General features: G+C 32.8%; 1 pseudogene across 1 annotated transcript in view; it reads right to left on the bottom strand.

Annotated features, from left to right (window-relative positions):
* Positions 1 to 1,768: 1,768 nt before the first annotated feature.
* The window catches only part of LOC143240052 (uncharacterized), a 39,638-nt pseudogene continuing 22,145 nt past the window's right edge, over positions 1,769 to 19,261 (bottom strand). Inside the window, exons 6-7 of the transcript XR_013021540.1 lie at positions 11,145 to 11,238; positions 1,769 to 7,035 (exon numbers count right to left, since the gene is read on the bottom strand). The product of XR_013021540.1 is annotated as an uncharacterized LOC143240052 (transcript). The remainder of the gene's footprint in view (positions 7,036 to 11,144; positions 11,239 to 19,261) is intronic.

The raw sequence follows: 19,261 nt of genomic DNA, 5'->3' as shown, positions 1-19,261 counted from the left end.
TACCTTTCAATTAAGATAACGTACCTTGATGGTGGCAGGTGAACATGGTGATGTAAATGTCAGAATGAGAACATTGGTCGGCATCATAATTCCATCTTTGCAAGTGGAGATATGCCTCACTGCAGAAACTCCTTGAGTGTAGAAACTAGCGAGAATCTTAGACTCAGGGATGTTCTTCAAATTCCTCTCAACAATAACCAGACGTGAAAGGGTAGATTGTTGCCAGACAGATAGTACTTGAGACTTCAAAGGCTCTGGGACCATATCAAAGAAGAAATGTTTTAAACACGGAGACATATGAAAATCTGAGATAAGGAATATGTAAATGGATTCAAAATAAGATAGCATCACGACATAAAAGGTCACAACAGCAGATACACCATGTTTGGAAAGCCAGAGCTAAAGAAAACAAACGAGTCAACATGGAGGTAAAGAAGGGGAGGATGTCTCTAAAGAATGTAAGACTTTAAATGAATTGTGGAGAGGTCTGCAAAGGAGTCGTATGGGCAAGATGGTGGCAGGAACATTTGGCATGGGTGAAATTAGCGAGAGATTTAGGGCTCGTTCCAAATGGGTAAAACCGAATCCAACAGTTGTTGGTAGAGATATGGACTGTAGGCCCCATGATATGCGAGGGCATACTGATCCAAAGCCCCTGGGGACGAGGTATAGTAGTATAATTACTCAACTGAGAGGCAGATTGTTCAGCAAGAACCTGAATGTCAGAGGGTGAGGGATAAATCAAAGAGAGTTGGGAAGTATTGTCATGTAGTAATGAAGAATATAGGTCATAACAGAAAACATACCTGAGAAAAAGTCCAAAAACCATGGAAGTTCAAACAGGATCCTCAGGAAGGGTGCGAGAAGGTAGGGCAAATTCAGGAGGAAACAAGTGATCAAATTCCTCGTTGACTGTCAAGATTCCATATACTCAGGAGTAAATGGAGCAAAGTCTGAAGATAAAGGTTGACCCATATAACATTAAATCTTCAATGTAAATAAACGGAGATAAATCTCCTGACGGGTGTTTGTGTGTTTTGTTATAGCAAAGTCACAGCAGGCTATCTGCCGAGTCCATTGAGGAGATTAGAACTCCCGACTATAGAATTGTAAATCCGTAGAATTACCGTTGTACAAGCGGGGAACTCCTGACGTGTCACCAACACCTGTTAAATGAAAAACTCAAAATGGTGACATTAACTCCGAAATTTACGTTGTAGCAATCAAGAAAAGCATTTAAAATAAATGCAATCAGAATAAGGGTAAATACACTTAACTGCTTTCAAATGTTTGAGGATATTAAATTGAATACATTTTGATAACTAAGGCAATAAAGTCTTTGTGACGAAAAAAGAGATAGACGTGCGCGTGTGTCAAAAAAGAAGTGATGGTTTAGTAGAGGCAAGCAGAAGGATTCACATACATTATTTGAGTATACTATGCCCCTATTGGCGGAGAAGTGACGCATGATGATTTACTTGAGAGACGAGATGAAATCATTTGGTTCCAATAAAAGGTGTGACAGGCTTGTGGCATGCCTAAAAACAGGTTTGCACATAGAGAGCAAAAACAAACGAGAACTAATTTTGTGAAAGAGGGGAAGTACAGTATCAGAACTACACGTACATCGTAAGCTTGTGCAGACAAACCAAATACAGAGGTGTAACAATTAAAAGACCAAACGATTAATCACTTTTATTGAAAAATGCATTACGATGACAAATAACATATAGCCAAAAAAATACAAAGGGAGATGACACTATTCTACAGCCCCTGAACTGATTTTATTTGTAAGAGTTATATTAACACACAAACTCACTTCAAATGACATATTGCTTAGTCTTACTGAACTATACTACAAAACATAATACAAGCTAAATAAACATCAAGAATGTTCCAATTAAAAACGAATTTGTGACTTGAAAATAACTTGTTGCATAGATAATTAACGTATTTGTACTTTTGATAGCAATGGATTATGAGATATCACTGATCAGTGGAACAATAAAACGTACACTCACTTTAGAAACACTTTAATATAAGTTGTGGGAATAGAAAAAACGTGTGTTTAAGAGAACAGATTTAAAAAGGTTATTACATTTTAAAATGCAAATTACTTAGTGTTATCAAATTTAATATATTGACATTTTTCAAAATAAATAAATGGTATTTTTTTAATGTTATGTTTTCGAGCAATTTATCGGTAAAAACTATATTGTGAAGTCTTCATTTCATGTAATTAATAACATTGTATAATAAGAGCACTTATACCCATATCAAACATAAATACAGCTGCATCTTTAAAAGCAAAAAAAAAAACACAAGTAGGGTAATTTTTCTCTACATGATTTTAATTAACACAAAGTTAATTACCTAAATATGGATGAAATTAAATGGTTTGAATGTAGCTTTTAAATTGTTTGTTTCTCTGTTGGAATACACAACTCATCTACAGTAATCTATTTTCTAATAACTTTGTTTTTTTAGCCCTAAAGTTCGCACAAATGCATTAACAAGTATATGTCAGTTTACTTATTAAAAAAAAAAAAGACGTGTTGTGTTAACAAACTAAATAATATTATTTTAACTAAAACTTTAAGAATCTTGCATGTGTAAGTAGCACCAATACAAAAACTTGATATGCAAAACCATACTGGTTATACAACTGTTTCCATTCAAACTTTTGCCCAAGAATAAACAAGACAGTTCATCACTGTAAATTTAATTTGATAGAAGGTTGAATATCAAAATACACAATGTCACACTTACTTATATGAAATCTAGATTTAAAGTAATCAGTTATTTATGGCACATGATTTTCAGTTAGAAAAAACACTGTTCCTAGTTTTTCTTTTTGGAGCACATACTATAAAAATAGTAATTCTAAACAAGGTGTTATTTTGGGGAAATAAAAACATACAAAATTAGTCAACATGGTAAAAATTTAATACAAGATGTTATCTAATAAAAATCCCTAATGCGTTTCAAGTATTTTGATATGCTTCATATTGATTAGCTTTACACCTACACAATTCTCTTACTTTCATTCTAAAGTTGGCTTAATTATCAACTTAGAAAATCATTTTTGGAAAAAATTAAATTATATAAACCATGAACATTTTCAGAAAATCTGAGCATAAAAGGCATACAAATAGCTTCTCTTGACTTCTAAACACAGTTCAAAAACTTAACATGAAACTTTTCAGCCATTTCCTAGTGATTTGGGAAAAAGAAAAATTAAGATTGTTTTTAGTCTTAAGAAATATTTTTATAAACTGAAACACAGTAATTGTTATAATCCAGTGTGCCTTAGTTTTATTTTTAAAAATGTGCACTAAAAAAATACATTTTTTCCAAAACCATTCATCTAGTAAGGAAATGCTGCAAATATAATTAGAATAATGTTCATGTAAAGAAGAAAATAAAAGCAACAACTTGTTTTGAAAGAAATATATCTAACTTTAAATTCAGTATAAAACACACTGTGGAGATCACGATGTTTCCAATACAACTGTATGGCTGACATATTTCAAACTCAATAAGTTTACTTTGGAAGTAGGTTAAAATTTTAAGCATATAGTTGTTTACTCATGTGCAATACAAATATTTCTTGGCTAATTTGATATTCTTGACATCATTATTCCATAAATGTTTCTCACTCAGTTGTTTTCTTTTGCATAGATTTAATATGACAAAGGAAATCTCACTATTGAGAACAAAATTAAAATCTTACTAGTTTCCACATGCTTTGGCCATTCAGAATATTTCTGTCATAGCCCCCTTATTTACCCTTTGGTCTCCTGTTATTGCTGGTTAATTTAGTCGGCAATAAACAATGCAAGGGCTAAAACATTCCCTGTGACTAGCAAAGCTGACCATCATTGTACACAAGTCCTCTGAATAATACACAAATGATTAAATTTCAGTGTTTGTCATGTTTTATGGCTTAGTTTTCTTCCTCAAATGAAACTTCCTGAACCACAGTTGCAGAGCTTTCCTCATTCAGTATGGAAGGATGTGTAATAGCATCAACCTTCTCTACCTTGGCCTCTTTCAAGTGCTCTTCAAGAGACCCTTTTTCCTGATCGGTAGCTGACAAGGTACCAGAATGAGTTTTCTCTGCTGGTTTAATAGCTCCTATTGAACTATTTTTTTCTGAAGCTGTCTGCTTGCCTGTAGAATCCATTTTTAAGGCTTTATCTTTTGAAACAATCCTGGATGTCTTTCCTTGAGAACTAGGTTTAGAAGGAGAAGTTGTCTTGAGTGTACCAGTTCCTGAAGCTTGTGATGTGTTAGCCCTTCTAGCAGTAGTTGAACTAGAAGCAGTTTTAGGTCTTTCACTCAATTTGATGTTTGAAGTTTGTTGTTTTACAGAAGCAACAGTAGAGATATCTTTGTTGACTGACTCTTTGCTTTGTTTAGTTGTGCAAGATGATCTCTGTACTGTGGCTAAATTTGGTCTGGCCTTTTTTACTCCCACACCATATTGTTGGCTGGTGTTGGTTCCGTTCATTTGTGTATTTTTGGTTTGTTCCAGCTTTTCAGTTGTAGCATTAGGAGATCTATGAGTACTCTTTGGATGAGGTGCCATATTAACAGATCTTCCAGAAGTTGGTTGCATTTTTGAAGATGTCATGGAAGGCCTTGTTAGGGACTGAGCTGGATGTCTGGGAAGTGAAGCAGAATTTGAAGTTGAAGATTTTAATGCATCAGGTTCTTTGCTCATTACTGATGGTCTAGACGGAGTTTTACGAGGAAGAGTCACCGATTTCTGGCTCATGGTTTTGGGAGTAGAAAATGGTCCTTCTGATGGCTTATTAGAAGAATTTACTGATGATGATGATTCTCTGTGCTTTTGAGCATTAGTTGGACTGGACTGCTGTACAGATGAAGATCTCTGTTTAGGTGGTTGCTGACTTAGCTTGCTATTCAAAGAAACATCTGGTTTAGTAACAGATTTTTTTGAAGATGGAGCAGAAATAGAAGTTACAACTGATTTCTTTACAAGAGATATATGACCTTGTCTTGGCATTGTACTAGAACTTAACTGTGGCTTGTTTTCTTTACTAAGAATCGTTTTTGCAGTAGCACCTACTTTTACCAATGTTTTTGCTTTATCTTGTTGAACATCTTTAGTTTTCTCTAGTTTTGATATGGAACCAGGTTTCTTTGTAGTTTCATTGACTGTTAACTGTCTTGGTTTTGATTTATTTTCTTGAGATAATTTGTTGGGTTTTGTGTTATATCTAGAAACTGGTTTTGAAGGCATACCAAGCATATGTGATGCAACCTTTTCTGTTTTTTCATTCTTTTGAAACGAAATTAGCTCCAATTTCTGATCACCTTTAACATATTTCCATCCTCCATCCTTCTCCGAGTCAGAATCAACATCCTCTGTAACTCCTTCAGCTTCTGGCACACTATCTGGAATAGCTCCTAGTTCAACAATGACACTACCTGCCCCTATTTCATCTGTTGGAGTATCTTTAGATAATTCTGTTTCATTATATATCTCTGCAGTTGTGAAAAACTCTCCTACTGCCAAAGTACATGGTTTGCATTCACTATTTGTTTTATTTTGTGGTTCTACAAGAAAGTTAGAAGCAATTAACTGCTGTGTTGTTAGTAGTTCCAATACACTCTTTTCCTCAACTATTTCTGGGGGGGAAGTCTTTACAGTTTTATGATTAGTACTTGAAGGAAACAATTCAGTTTGACAATGACAAGGCCCAATAGTTTTTATTTCTTGTTTTGGTTCAAGTTGTGAAGAGTTTTCTTGTGCAAGTTTCTGTGAGGTATACATTGAAAGATCTGTTTCTAATGGTGATCTAAGAGCAATCTCTTTTTCAGATAGCTGCTCAGCATTTGACTGACAAATTGAATTAGGTTGCTCTGTTTCATTTTGTAATGTTGACACTGGTTGTTCCAATTCTGGTGATAAAATCAGCATTGAACTTGGCTCCTGATTAAGTGTTGGATGACGTTCTGGTAGAAAATTGGATGATTGCTGTCTCGATTCAAAAATGAATGTTGGATCCTCTGTACTATAAAGTGTCATACCAGATTGGTCACATTCTTTGCCTTGTGGAGTTTGGTTGGAGGGTTGTTCCAGCTTAGATCCAGCTTGAAACTGGCTACTTGAAAATTCTATGTTGTTCACAAAATTCTGTTCACCTGAATTACCATTCTCAGTTGCAGTAACAGACATTTCTGTCTCTTTCATTTGAACTTTATCATCAGCTGACTCAATTGTTAAATTCACCACTTTGTTTACTATTTCTGTGACTATGGCATAATTATCAGGTATAATTGGATTCACTTCTGGTAGCTCTTCAGCTGTTTGCTGAATATTAACCTTACCAGGATCTATAATAAGAGAGGCATCAACATTTTGAGGTACTTTATTCAATGCCTTTTCAACTTTCTCTGAATACATTCCATATTGTTGTATATTCATTACTTCATGTATAGGTGGAGTAGGCACTTCACTGAGTTCAGTTCTCTCAGGAATATCTCCTGTAACAAGACACTGATACATTTCTTCAGACTCATTACTATTAACTTTGTCACCTACAGACAACTCGTACTGTGATATCATTTTACACTGATCATTCTGCGATTGATATTGACAAACATTTTGCCATAATTCAGAAACATGATCATACACTGTAGTACCTGAATTAATACTGGTACCATTAATGATGCCTACCTCTCCTTGCAGTTGTGGAAACATCATGGGTATTGGTGGTATGGGGCTATTGGCCAGATCTACTGGATCTCTAAGAAATGCAACAATTGTAGTTATGTTATCACTTGAGCCTTTGTCTTTAGCCTGGTGCACTAATTGAGAAGCTAAATTTTCCACATCTTTGGGAGAGTCCTTGACATAATTATAAATAAATCTAATCACATCTGAAGGTGTCATTCGATCCCATAATCCATCACAAGCAAGGACAAGAAAATCCTCTGTACCATCCAAGTTAACAGTAATAACATCAGGTTCACAACTGACACAAGGCTTGTGTTCTGGGTCACCTGAAAAAAAACAACAAAAAAAACAGTTAAATAAATTTACTATGCTCAAAATCTTAATTTTTCTATATTTTCTTTAAAATTTCAAATTATTTCAGTATCACAAAAAATGTACATTGATCTTTAAGTAAGACAACTGAAGATTTACTTATGAATTTACTGCTACATATGGACAAGTACTGGTATGAAAGAAATATCAAATTAAAAACAAACTTGTAACTAATTTTTCTTATAGGACATTTACATAAGAAAAAACAATATTTTAGCAATAAACATGGTTTGCTTTATTTATACATTTCCATTTTGCACTTCCAACCAAAAGTATGGATTACCCAGTACTTTCATATATAGTGGCACAAACTCAAACTATATTGTGCATATATACACTACTTATAAATTTTAGTTTCCAATATTAAAAAAACTTCTACTTGAGCAGAAGAATGAAAAAACTAACTTGGATTAAGCTACAAATTTTTCATTTCTATATTCTATCTATATAATCTATAATGAAGTACTATAAAATACTATATAAAAGTGTGTCCCCACTGACCATAACTATGTATACTAAAAACTATTTCTAAAAAAAACTACCTTTAAGAAACAGTTTCCTCGTAGGACTTAACTGGAGCCTAGTAGTTTTTGAATATTTTTTCTAAACTATTTATGCATCAAATTACTTGTAGATGCATAAGGGTTAGCTATAAAGCAAATGCTGTCTAGGTTTATGCTCCTGGAAATGGTGATATTCAAGAGTTAGCCCAATAGAATATGCTTCCAAATTAACAGACAAATGTAATTTCATTTTCTCTGCAAGCTTTACAGCTTTGTTTCTTAGTTTACTATCAATCCATGCTTTTTAGAATTATTTTATGAGCTCAAACCTGTTAACAATAATTTAAATTAATAGGAATGTTTTAGAACATTAATATGGTTTTGGGTTAGCCTCTTAACTTCTTAAAATAAATGTAGAAGTATAAATTTGACTAGGAGTATTTTCATGATGTAATTCAACTATTAGACATTACTGGCATATAAAATAAATTTCTTTCAGATATTTCTACTTCATCTCAGTCAATTTGAATTTCACCTTATTATTGCAATTTCTTAAAAATGAAAGTTTGAAAACCTAAACTTACAAACAAGAGTTATTCAAAAAAGCAAACAACTTTAACTGATAATAAAGAGGAATTTATGTCTAACAATGATGTAGTGAGTTTCACACATGAAAAAAGGTACACAAAACCTAAGTTCTTTTTATACTGCTTTGCTTATTAAGTTAACACTCAAGATGGTGAAATCAAGTACGTCATAACCTTTTACAGTTACATTCAAAATCTAACCAAACTGCCTTTTTTTTTTTTTTTAAATCAGTGTATGTTACTAAACTAGGCTTAATGAAATTCACAATTCAAATTTTTATATAATTATTTAGGTTTTAGGTTCTTAATATCAAGATGAAATATTCAAATAACTTCTCAGTCTGTACTTTTGAATCATATGGTGAGATGGTACTCCGATTTCTCATTTGAACATTTTCTTTTTCTTCACTGAAAGACTTCAACCAATAGTAACACATTATAGGTAGTGACAAGGATATCACTACTTGTTCAAACTACACTTATTTCTCATACGAGGGCTGTTCAAAAAATACGCGGACTGTTTGAATTGTGCGGCTCCAGTTAGTTCCAGGGGAATCTGCTTGGTGTCGCTAGGTTTGCACAGATCAGCTGATTACGATGCCATTTCCCGATTGCAGATATCTTCATTTGTGTATTAGCTACGAGGTTTTAAGTGAAGTGCGATTTTTTCGTTTGGCGGATTTCAGAATGAATGACCTGAAGAAGCAACGACTTGCTGTGAAATTTTGTGTTAAACTTGGAAAACCTGCAACTGAAACTTTTGCTATGCTTAACACGGCTTACGGTGATGTTGCTATGAAGCGTACGGCATGTTTCAAGTGGCATGAACGTTTTAAGGTTGGTCGACAGTCCATTGAAGATGATGAGCGTCCTTCCACGTAAACTGACGACCCACACGTCGACAAAATCAACACCCTGGTGCGGGTAAATCAACGTCTGACTGTCAGGGAGCTTGCTGAAGAGTGTGGGATATCAGTTGGATCTTGTTACGAGATTTTGACCGAAAAATTGAAGATGCACCGCGTTGCTGCGAAATTCAGCCCTCAAAACTCGCGAGTTTTTAGCCAAACACTCAATCACTGTTCTTCCCCACCCCCCCTACTCACCTGATCTTGCTCCTTGCAACTTTTCTTGTTCCCCAAACTCAAAAGACCCTTGAAAGGAAGAAGATTTGAGACGATTCCCGAGATTAAAACAAATGCGACGAAGGAGCTGGAGGACATTACAAAAGAAGCGTACCAGGACTGTTTCAACAAGTGGACACACTGTTGGGATAAGTGTGTACGTTGGGGAGGAAAGTACTTTGAAGGGGTCCCAGACCTGTAACTTCTAAATAAAGTACATTTTGTTTTATGACGTCAGTTCGAGTATTTTTTTAACAGATCTTGTATCCTGTCTTTTAAGAAGTGTATTTTTTATGTTGCTAACGAAATTTTTATAACTAATAGGAAAAGCATATCCGATCTATATAAAAGAGATTTTATTTTAATTTTTATGTTTAAAGCCAGCAGTTTGTGAGGAGAGCTCAGTATATTTAGTCTAAAAACATTGCTCTTTATACGTTTGTTAAAAAGCCAAATGAATAGTAGTAGTTTGGGGGGGGGGGACATTCTGTGTCAGTAACTAATATTGTTTTGTGTTCTGAAATGCATATTTGAAAACTACATGAATTATTTCACCTTTTTCATTTGAATATACAAGTAAAGTACCAAATTAAGTGAATGTTTAACATATATTTGTAAAAGCTTATGCAAATGTTTAAAACCTGTATGGTGAAAAGAAATGTTTTGTACTTGCCATGAAATTTGCCTTTCACTCAGGCTGACTTTAAAGGTTTTGTAAATTCACAGACAATTCTTTAGTAAAAATAATTTATTTAAAGATCTGATTTGTTGTGCAGAAGATTTGTTATGTTTGATTAAAGATTATCAAAATATCTTGAAGATTCATTTGAGTGTGTTTAGTTTCAAGTTTATGTGGTGGTTACAAGATTGATCAAAATGACTGAGATTTTGTATACAGAGAATTAAGCTATTTGTATTGCAGCATTTTTTGGCAAACCTTTATAATTATAGTAAAATAACTACATTACTGTTCTCATGAGTAAGTGTGACTTATTTTTTTGAACATACTTAAAATACGTCCATTTAGGTTATGTTCAAAAAGAAATTTAAATTCTATATATGTAAAAACGGCCCATTTGGGTTGAGAAAATTTTTTACGTAGAGGAGTGAACAACGTTTCAACCTTCTGCGGTCATCATCAGGTTCACCACAATTCTCTTTAGTACAACCAATTATGATTTACCACAAAGCACAAGTTAATTACATTGCAATGTAAATATGGCCTTTGAGCCTGACTAATATGTGCAAGGTTAAAAACACTAGTCTGTCAAAATTATTCATTTCCAAGTATTTAGTTATACTTGAAAACCTGATAATAATTTTAAATAGTGTGTCAGTATAATATGATTATTTCATTTCACCTGCTACAGTCTAATGTTAAAACATATTAGTAGAGCACATTCACATGCTATCACAAGTTGTTTTTTTTTTTATTCAATAACGGTTGAACATCTTGATGAATAGTACATCTTGTATAACATGATGCATGACATAAGTTTAAATAAATTCAGTTAATGAACATTTCAACAACTCTTTAAATTTGGAAGACCAGAAGGAAATAATTACAGCAACAGAAAATGAGAAACACCCCAAAGGAGACAGTTACTTATTAAATCATGTAACAACTTTGTGCAGACAACTACAGCAAGTGATGAAATTGAATACATTTCAAAAACAAAAGAAATAAATTTTCCTAATAAATTCAACATTTAAGCCCTTATGTTCAGATGACAACTATATAATCACAATAATTAATATTAACAAAAATACAAGTTTAGTTTATTCTTCTTTGTAAGGTATACATGAAAGATAGGCATGCAAGAAACACTTATTACAAAACAAAACATACCAAGTGCTCTGGACACGGCCAGCGTTCCATTTACTCTCCAAGTACCAATGAAAAGAACACACCCTCCTTCATTCTCTATCCTGTGTCTTTCATCCTAGAACAGAAAGGTAATTTTGTTATTGACCAATTATTTAACCTTTATCAAATTATTTTGCAGATCATCAGAAAGATCACTTATGTATTGCAAAATCAACATCATCACCAATTTTATGGCTGGATCAGTTTGGTTTGGAATTTTTTTTATGTACAAATCCCTATATGCTACATGTGGAAACAATTTCTCGAACTATTTTGTTGTTATTTTAAATAAGTACAATTAAAGTGTGCAAAATATAAAAGCTAGTTTATATATCCTTGAAATAGTCAAAAGAATTAAAAAAGGCCTATACAGAGTAAAAACTTCAAAACATTCAGTGGTATAGCCAGGCTTTCAACTGAGAGAAAGGCTGGAACAAAAACTTACATGGGAGAAATAAATTTGAAATATGAAATTGATCTACATTTTAATGAAGCCATTAAAACAAAATCATATGTAATAGTGTTTATAGTTTGTTTTTTTTATTATTATTAAATGATACAAAACAAGTTTATTATATATAAAAGCTGAAAATAATGTGATCAATATACCTAGATATGTTGGAGGGGGGGGGCAATTTGGCACCCCCCTTGGCTGCACCTTTGAAAACACTGCTAACCTGATTAGTGTCATCACTGCAAATGATACTGTCTAACATCAAGGGATTGGTTGACTGGCATTTATTGGCATAAAGCAACTAGGCTATCTGTACCAAACAACCAGTAAACAAATAAATGTAAAATTATGAAAACCCGTAAAAAGAGATGAAGTTAAATATAAAACAATGGCCCTTAAAAATTTAAAAACAATTAAAGTGAACAAGTGTCACCATCACCAATAACATTGTCCAGTGTTAGGGGTACACCCATGGTAAAAACATGTCTTAGATGGTGTTGTCACTGTTGTAATGATAGCACAACAGTATAAAATGGGCTACTGTGACTTGATAACACAAACTGGTAAGAGGTGATGTTAATGATTCTAGTGTTACATGAAGATGTTTAATCCAGTGAGGCAAACACCACAGATTCATTTAATTTTGAGACATCTCTAAAAATGGAGTTTAGAGAGATGGCTCAAATAATTTTCATTAAAGATAAATGGTTACTACCAGTGAGGATCATCCAACCTCTTAGGTGAGTCAATAAAATATTGCATTGAAACATGTTAACTTAACAAGCTGTGAAAGAATGAGATGACCATCACATTCAGCAATATCATCCACTGTCAGGCTTATCTCCATTAACTCTGCTTGCAAACAAAGGTCAAAGTTTGGGACATTAGAATACCTATTTTCAAAAAACAGACCTCCAAGACACAACAGCACACTGCTAGGTGGGATACAATGGCAGTTATGAAAGCTTCACAATGTTTTATACAAAATGTTACAAATAAACAAGGTGAAGTGGAGGCTCAAAGGACTGGGTACAAACCCTGGACTGGAGAAGCTTAGAAAACTCTTATGATGCACATGGACTAAACATCTAAAATTCAAGTACCAGGAAGATGCAAATACTCTTAATCCAGCTTAGACTGAAAAAAGACAACTGAGCTTAGCACTGTACGCCAATGTACTCCTAAAGAGGTGAAACAGAGGATATGTAGGATGTTCAAATCCTTGTACAACTGACTTTAAAATGCCTTGTGTGTGGAATAACAATTGGTTTGTTGTTAAAAAGAAATCCTAAGAACTTTGTCTCATCTACCACAATTTGGGCCCTTTATGCATAGAGCTTGGAAGCAGCATATAAACCCTGATGGAAACTTCAAACCATTTGCAGTGGTTCACCCGTTACAACTTATGGGCAATTCAAAGTTAGTGCTAAATACACATCATTCACCTGTAAAGTACTAAAAGGTTGGCTGTAGACTATGGTTGTATTATGGTTTACCACAGTGATATGTAATACCCAGCATTTTCAGGTGTTTTTTTTTTAAATAATTATTTTTGTTTTCATAATCTAGTCTTTTTCAGTTCCTTCCAGTGATGTGCCACCATATCACTACACAAATAATTATATCAACATCAATAATTTATTTTTCTTCTTAAATGGAGATTCCTTGCAAGAAAGAAAGAAAAAAAAACTTCAAAAAACAATTAATGTTTTGTAGGCAAGAGAGAGTCTCATGGGGTGCTTTCCAAGCCCAGTATGGGAAAGAGCTATGCTAAATGAACAGTACGCAGTTACTTTATTAAATTTACAGTATATCAAGCATATACAAAATAAACGCATTGAAAGAGTACTACATCAAAAGAAATTTAAAAGCCAGCTGCAAATAGCCTCAACTGACTTTATTCTAGCAAAATCTGGTTCCAATGTCAAATTAATTAAAGCTATCTTAAAAGTAAAAGTGCTATTCTGTTAAACTGATGTGTCTGTTATTGGGATTTTAAAAATATGTTATTTTATTTATTGTACTTATTTTATTTTTCTGTTTTAAATTTTATTGAGTTACAAAGACACATGTTAGCAATTATACATCAAACAATGAATCATCCTGTGAGTAATTTAAGTCCATCATGGGTTTTTATGGTAAAAACCACTGGTAGACATCAAAATGGGTTGGCAGGTATTTCATGTTGATAACTAACAAGAAGTCTAAAAGCATTTAACATAGAGATTGTTTAATTATAGGAAGAAGTTCTTTAATGATGAAATTGAGATAAATGTTAAAGATTGTGACACCCAAGACAGCCCTGAGGTATTCTGAGCTCCTGTGGGAAGGACTGTTTTAGAACTAATTCCACATAAACCTAGAATAATCTAAATATTTATGGATAGAAGTGAATAACTAGTCTTGAAACCAATATAAATGGAGGCTCTGCAATAAAATTAAAACTCCACAATGTGACAAGTATTCTCAATATCAAAAAGCTCTGGATAAAGGTTTCCTGACTGATGTTTCTTGTCAAACCAAGTTCTCCATGGTCATTCACGGTTTACAGAAACCACATAAGATGTTATTGAGAAGGATAAGTGATTCAAGGAACCAAACAATAAAAGTATTCACTATATTATCCAAAACTTTACATAGATAGCTAATTAAAGTAAGACATCTGAAATTAAAAGGAATTTATTTCTTTTTCGGGGTTAGAAAAGTGATGACAAATAGCCCGATGCTCTAATTCTAGAAATTCCTTTTCCTGCCAAATAAATTTGAAAAGAACCAAGATAATATCAGAAGAAGATGAAGAATGGTAGAGCATCTCATAATGGATGAGATCTTGTTGGAGTTGTGAACTGCCAGATTTATGTAAATGAAACTAACATTGTGCAAGAGTAAGTGGTCAATTTAGTAACAAAGACAATCAAACAAAAAATAAGATTCTTTCAACATGTGTTTTGATGACCAAAAAGGCAAAGAAACAGGTGAAGGTGCCCGAGTAGCAGGAGAAACACTCTCCAAGGATGTGAACAAGATCATGTAAATTAGTAAATTCTTAGCTGTTGGGTTACGAGATCAAAAAGTAACATGAACTCATTCAAACTCAAATCACTTTTCAAACCTTATCCCAAAAGACTTTGGAACTGATAATGGAAAACAAAGAAGACTGACATTTGATTTGCTGGGTATGGGCATAAGCCTTCTAAATCTTATGCAACTGGTAAGAGTATGATAGCTGAAGAATTTATTCCACGGTTATTTCTAAAATCTCAATGCCTTCTAACAGTTGGGTGTTCACCATAGACGAGTATAAAACAAGGTGAAGTTGTAGAGATGGTATTGAAAGCTGCACGGACAACAATTTGTTACTGTCTCCAGAGAACTGTTAATAAAAAAAAAAGCAAGATTATGCTCCAATAATAATGGTGTAGAAGAGACATTTAGTCAAGTTTTCATCATGACATATGAGCTAAGTGACATCAAATGAAGCCAACCTTCTTTAAATTAATGAAAAAAATTAAATCACTGTTTTCATGGAAGGTAGACTAATACACAAGGCAAAGGAAGAAAAGCAAGTGAACAAATGGACATGTGACACTAAACATGTGGTTTGGTGCATGAAAATATGTACATTTTCCAGTACTGAAGAAAGGTTGCAAGTTAAGATCAAACGTTCCACAAAAAAAATCTCAAAGTTTTAATAATAAAAATAAAGCAATAAAATGGAAAATTAGACTTTCACATTGTGTGTATGTTTTTAAACCTTAATTTACTGACTGTTTAGATATCAATTATGTTAGTATTAAATGTCCATTGTGCCCAATCATCTGGTATTTGTTGTGTCATTATGTAGAAAACATTAAAGTTGGCCCACCATACTAAACCCTACTAGTAGTCTACTGCAATTGTTAAACATAATAAAATGTTGAAAATTAAAGAAAACATTGTTATCGATTTGTTTTTTGTTTACAATGATAAACTACTATTGGAAAAATGTTTTGTAAGTAAGAGTACTTTAAACAGATAATGGCTTTACTTGTCACTATGAGTTTCATTTGTGCTGAAGCTGGTATACCAAAAAGCCTTTATCAAAACTAAACTATTCCCTAGCTTCTCTTACCTGTTAAAATAACAGAAGATGATTTTACATTTTTTTCATCTTGTAGTACTTGCTTAAAAACACATTTAATTTGAAAAAGTGGATTTTTTATTATTATTATTATTATCATCCATCAAATCACTTTCTTCTAGAATCTACAAGCTAATAGGAATAAAAGATTCACTGTAGCAAAGACTAAAACTACTTCAGCCAATCCAAACAGTACTAAAAATAAATTGTGCAGAAAAGGAAGTACTTATCATCATTACACAAAAAACAAGATTTCATATGGACTACAACAAAGAGTCATTTCTACCAATACCTGTATAGTTGCTCTGCTAATTCCTTTGCTAAAAAGGTAAGAATGGTGGTTACCTCACCAAATATATAAAATACATAATAGGATTATTTACTGTGGGAAGGACAAATGTTATTTGTTAAGGCAAGAAATATACAAACAAGAATATTCCATATGCATTCAAAGTTCAAAATGAGTTGAATTTTTGCATTAAAACAAAGTACTTCAAAAGTCCTCAAATCAACTAGTCAACACACTACAACCTCAGAAACATAAAAACATTAATTTAGCATGATGTTATACTAGATCAGTAACATTGAAAAAAAAATTGTAAAATACAGTACCTAATCTACAGCATAGAAAACTCATCAACCCACACTCCAGAGCATTCATAGAATTAAATTAAAAATTTTTGAACCACTTTCTGAAGTATCTTAACCATCAGAACAATTCAGAAGCTTACACTCAGCTTACCACACAAAGTTGACTGGCTATTTAAACAGAAGAATCTTTCATGGCAAGCAGAAGTGGAAATTCCCTCATTAAGTGAATCCTTAAAATGTTTTCAAACACTGAAACTCACTAACAGCAAAGCACAAAATAGTCAGTAATCAGTTAAAATCTGAATACTCTGTTCATGACTGAAATTTTCACATATTGTAACTGCCTCTGCAGTTGACTGAAACCCTGAATATATGTGAAAGCACAAAAAGTATTTTTGCTTCACTATAAAAAAAGGTTTGTGCAGGGTTTTACCTTAGAGACATTTGATGGGAAATATGCATGCTTAATTATTTCATACCAAAACACCAAACAAAAAGGTTAATAAAAATATTTTGAAACCTAACTACTGCTAAGATTTATTTTGGAATAGACACAATAACATTATTTAACATAACAGTGATAAATTGTGCAACAAACATTTCAAAAACTATCTACAATATGGTGATTGTGCTTAATGAAATCCTCATGAAAAGACAAACATTCATATTTAAAATTTTGATGATCAAATTATTTAAGCTGAATGTACATCACCTTTGGAAGAATATTGGCACTGATTATGTCTGAAATGGGAAACACGAAACACAAAATTAATATACCTAAACAACAGAAAAAAAATAACCTGGTCTTTATTTGTTCTACAGATATCAACTAAGAAAAGTTACATAACACTGACCATTTGTTGATATTCTGTTTTGAGATGTTATTTAACATCTGGGACATTGAGAATACAGTGTAAACAGCATCTGGTTTGTAAAAGGTGCAAAAAATGAGTACATAGTTTTGAATTTTGTATGTTTTATACCAGGCCCTATTAATGTGATTTGAGACAATTTGCAGTTTAATGCCTACAAATCAAAATTTCAAGAAAAAACATGTCTTCAATATTATTAGACTTTTGGAAGAAACTTGTACTTCCAACAGTTTCAAATGGTTTCTTAGGTCACTTTCAGCTTCTAAATACTTGTATGAACATACAAAAATATTCCTTAAATAAATCCTTATTTCAGTTCTCATATGTTCCTTCTTACAAAATGAAAAATAATTAATAAATATTATACTAAAAATTATGATTATTGAAATATGTGAACAAATTATGTTACTATACATCAAGTCATAAACTCAAGATGTAACAATGGATTACCCCTTAATCACTTGGTTGACATACTGTTCCATGACCACAACTTAAGTATATAGTACACAACACAACATTAATACTGAAGAAAGTATTAGCGAATGTTGATTTTAACTCTTCAGGTTTATCTTTCACAATGCTTCAGAAATACTAACTCTGTGCCACTGTAGAATAATGCTGCATGTTCTAATAACTTTTACATACAAACAACTACACATGTAAATTGTCAACACACCACAGTTATTAAGTGGATCAAGGCTAGCTGGATAAAATACATGCTTACTACCAGTAAAAAGCATGTGTTTTCTTATAGCAAAGCCACACCAGGCTATCTGCTGAGTCCACCAAGGGGAATCAAATTCCTGATCTTAGCATTGTAAATCCATAGATTTACCACTGTACCAGATGGGACACAACAGTAAAATGTAAAGTATAAGAGTTTTAATGATATTACAGCTGATGTCTAGAACTTTAAACATATGGTCTTTATTAAAAGTACGACTAGTCATTCTTCCAGGTTTAACCTAACAGTTCATTAGATTCTTTCACACCAAATTTTAACTAAAAATCTGTTATTTTGTGCCTTATATGCAAAGAAGGTATTTCTTACAAAGTCAGAAACCATCCTACACAGTAACTATAAAGGTTTAAGATGTAGAATGTAGGCACACTGAAAAAGATAGAAACAATCTTATATGAGGATGCATACACCTTCTGCTAGAATACAATGTACTGGTGAACTCAAAACTACAAAGTTGGAGTTTTTCGATAACAAGAAACCCACCTGAAATCAGAATGTACCTAAGAACAGCTGGTATGGGTATTAAACACGTTTACTGACAAGCAGAGAACATTTTGACCTTCCTAGGTCATCTTCAGGTTAAGAAAAACAAATCAAAATAGTCCATTGTTCACAAAAACATTTTGTTGCTACAGTGCGAGTTTTGGTATTCAACTTTTGAAAATGTACTTGAATTATAATATAATTAAATTTTTAAAAAATGGAAGCAGTCACTTTCTGAAGAGCATATCAGTAAATATTATAGATTTGTGCAAATATTAAATGCTTAAATTTAGATTGCTTTAGCATTCTACTTCATTCAGTTAATGAAAGCTGAAGACGTCTGAATGAATTATTCAAAAAAGCAACATTCTTGTCCAGTGAACAACAAATACAGAGATCTCGATATCCTACGGACCGTTAAAATATCATATGAAAAAATATGGACGATGGCAGTTATTTGTTAGATAATGTTAAATAAAACACTTAAACCTTTCATAGCTACAAAGAATGAGGTTATAAAATACTTCCACAAGCTTGTATTATAAAACCAAGCAAGATCTAAACATACATAAAAATGTTTAATTCTGTCATTGCAAGTACATGACTTCTTTCAGTCTTGTATGCCAGAAAGGTGTACAAATTACTCCAATATTTCTAACATAATTTAAGATTCCAAGTACATAAGAAATTACATGTCAGCATTATATCCATTCCACCATTGTTCTCCCAGTTCTCATAAACAAAGTATGGCAACACCCACCCACAAAACTGGGATATCTCACAACTGTACATGTTAAACCTCCTACACAAACAAACAAAACTAAAAGCAACAACAAG

Source organism: Tachypleus tridentatus, chromosome 13, assembly GCF_004210375.1.
Source record: "Tachypleus tridentatus isolate NWPU-2018 chromosome 13, ASM421037v1, whole genome shotgun sequence".
Classification (NCBI taxonomy): Eukaryota; Metazoa; Arthropoda; class Merostomata; order Xiphosura; family Limulidae; genus Tachypleus; species Tachypleus tridentatus.
The sequence above is the reverse complement of the archived record's forward strand: the minus strand, read 5'-3'. Positions and strand labels throughout refer to the sequence as shown.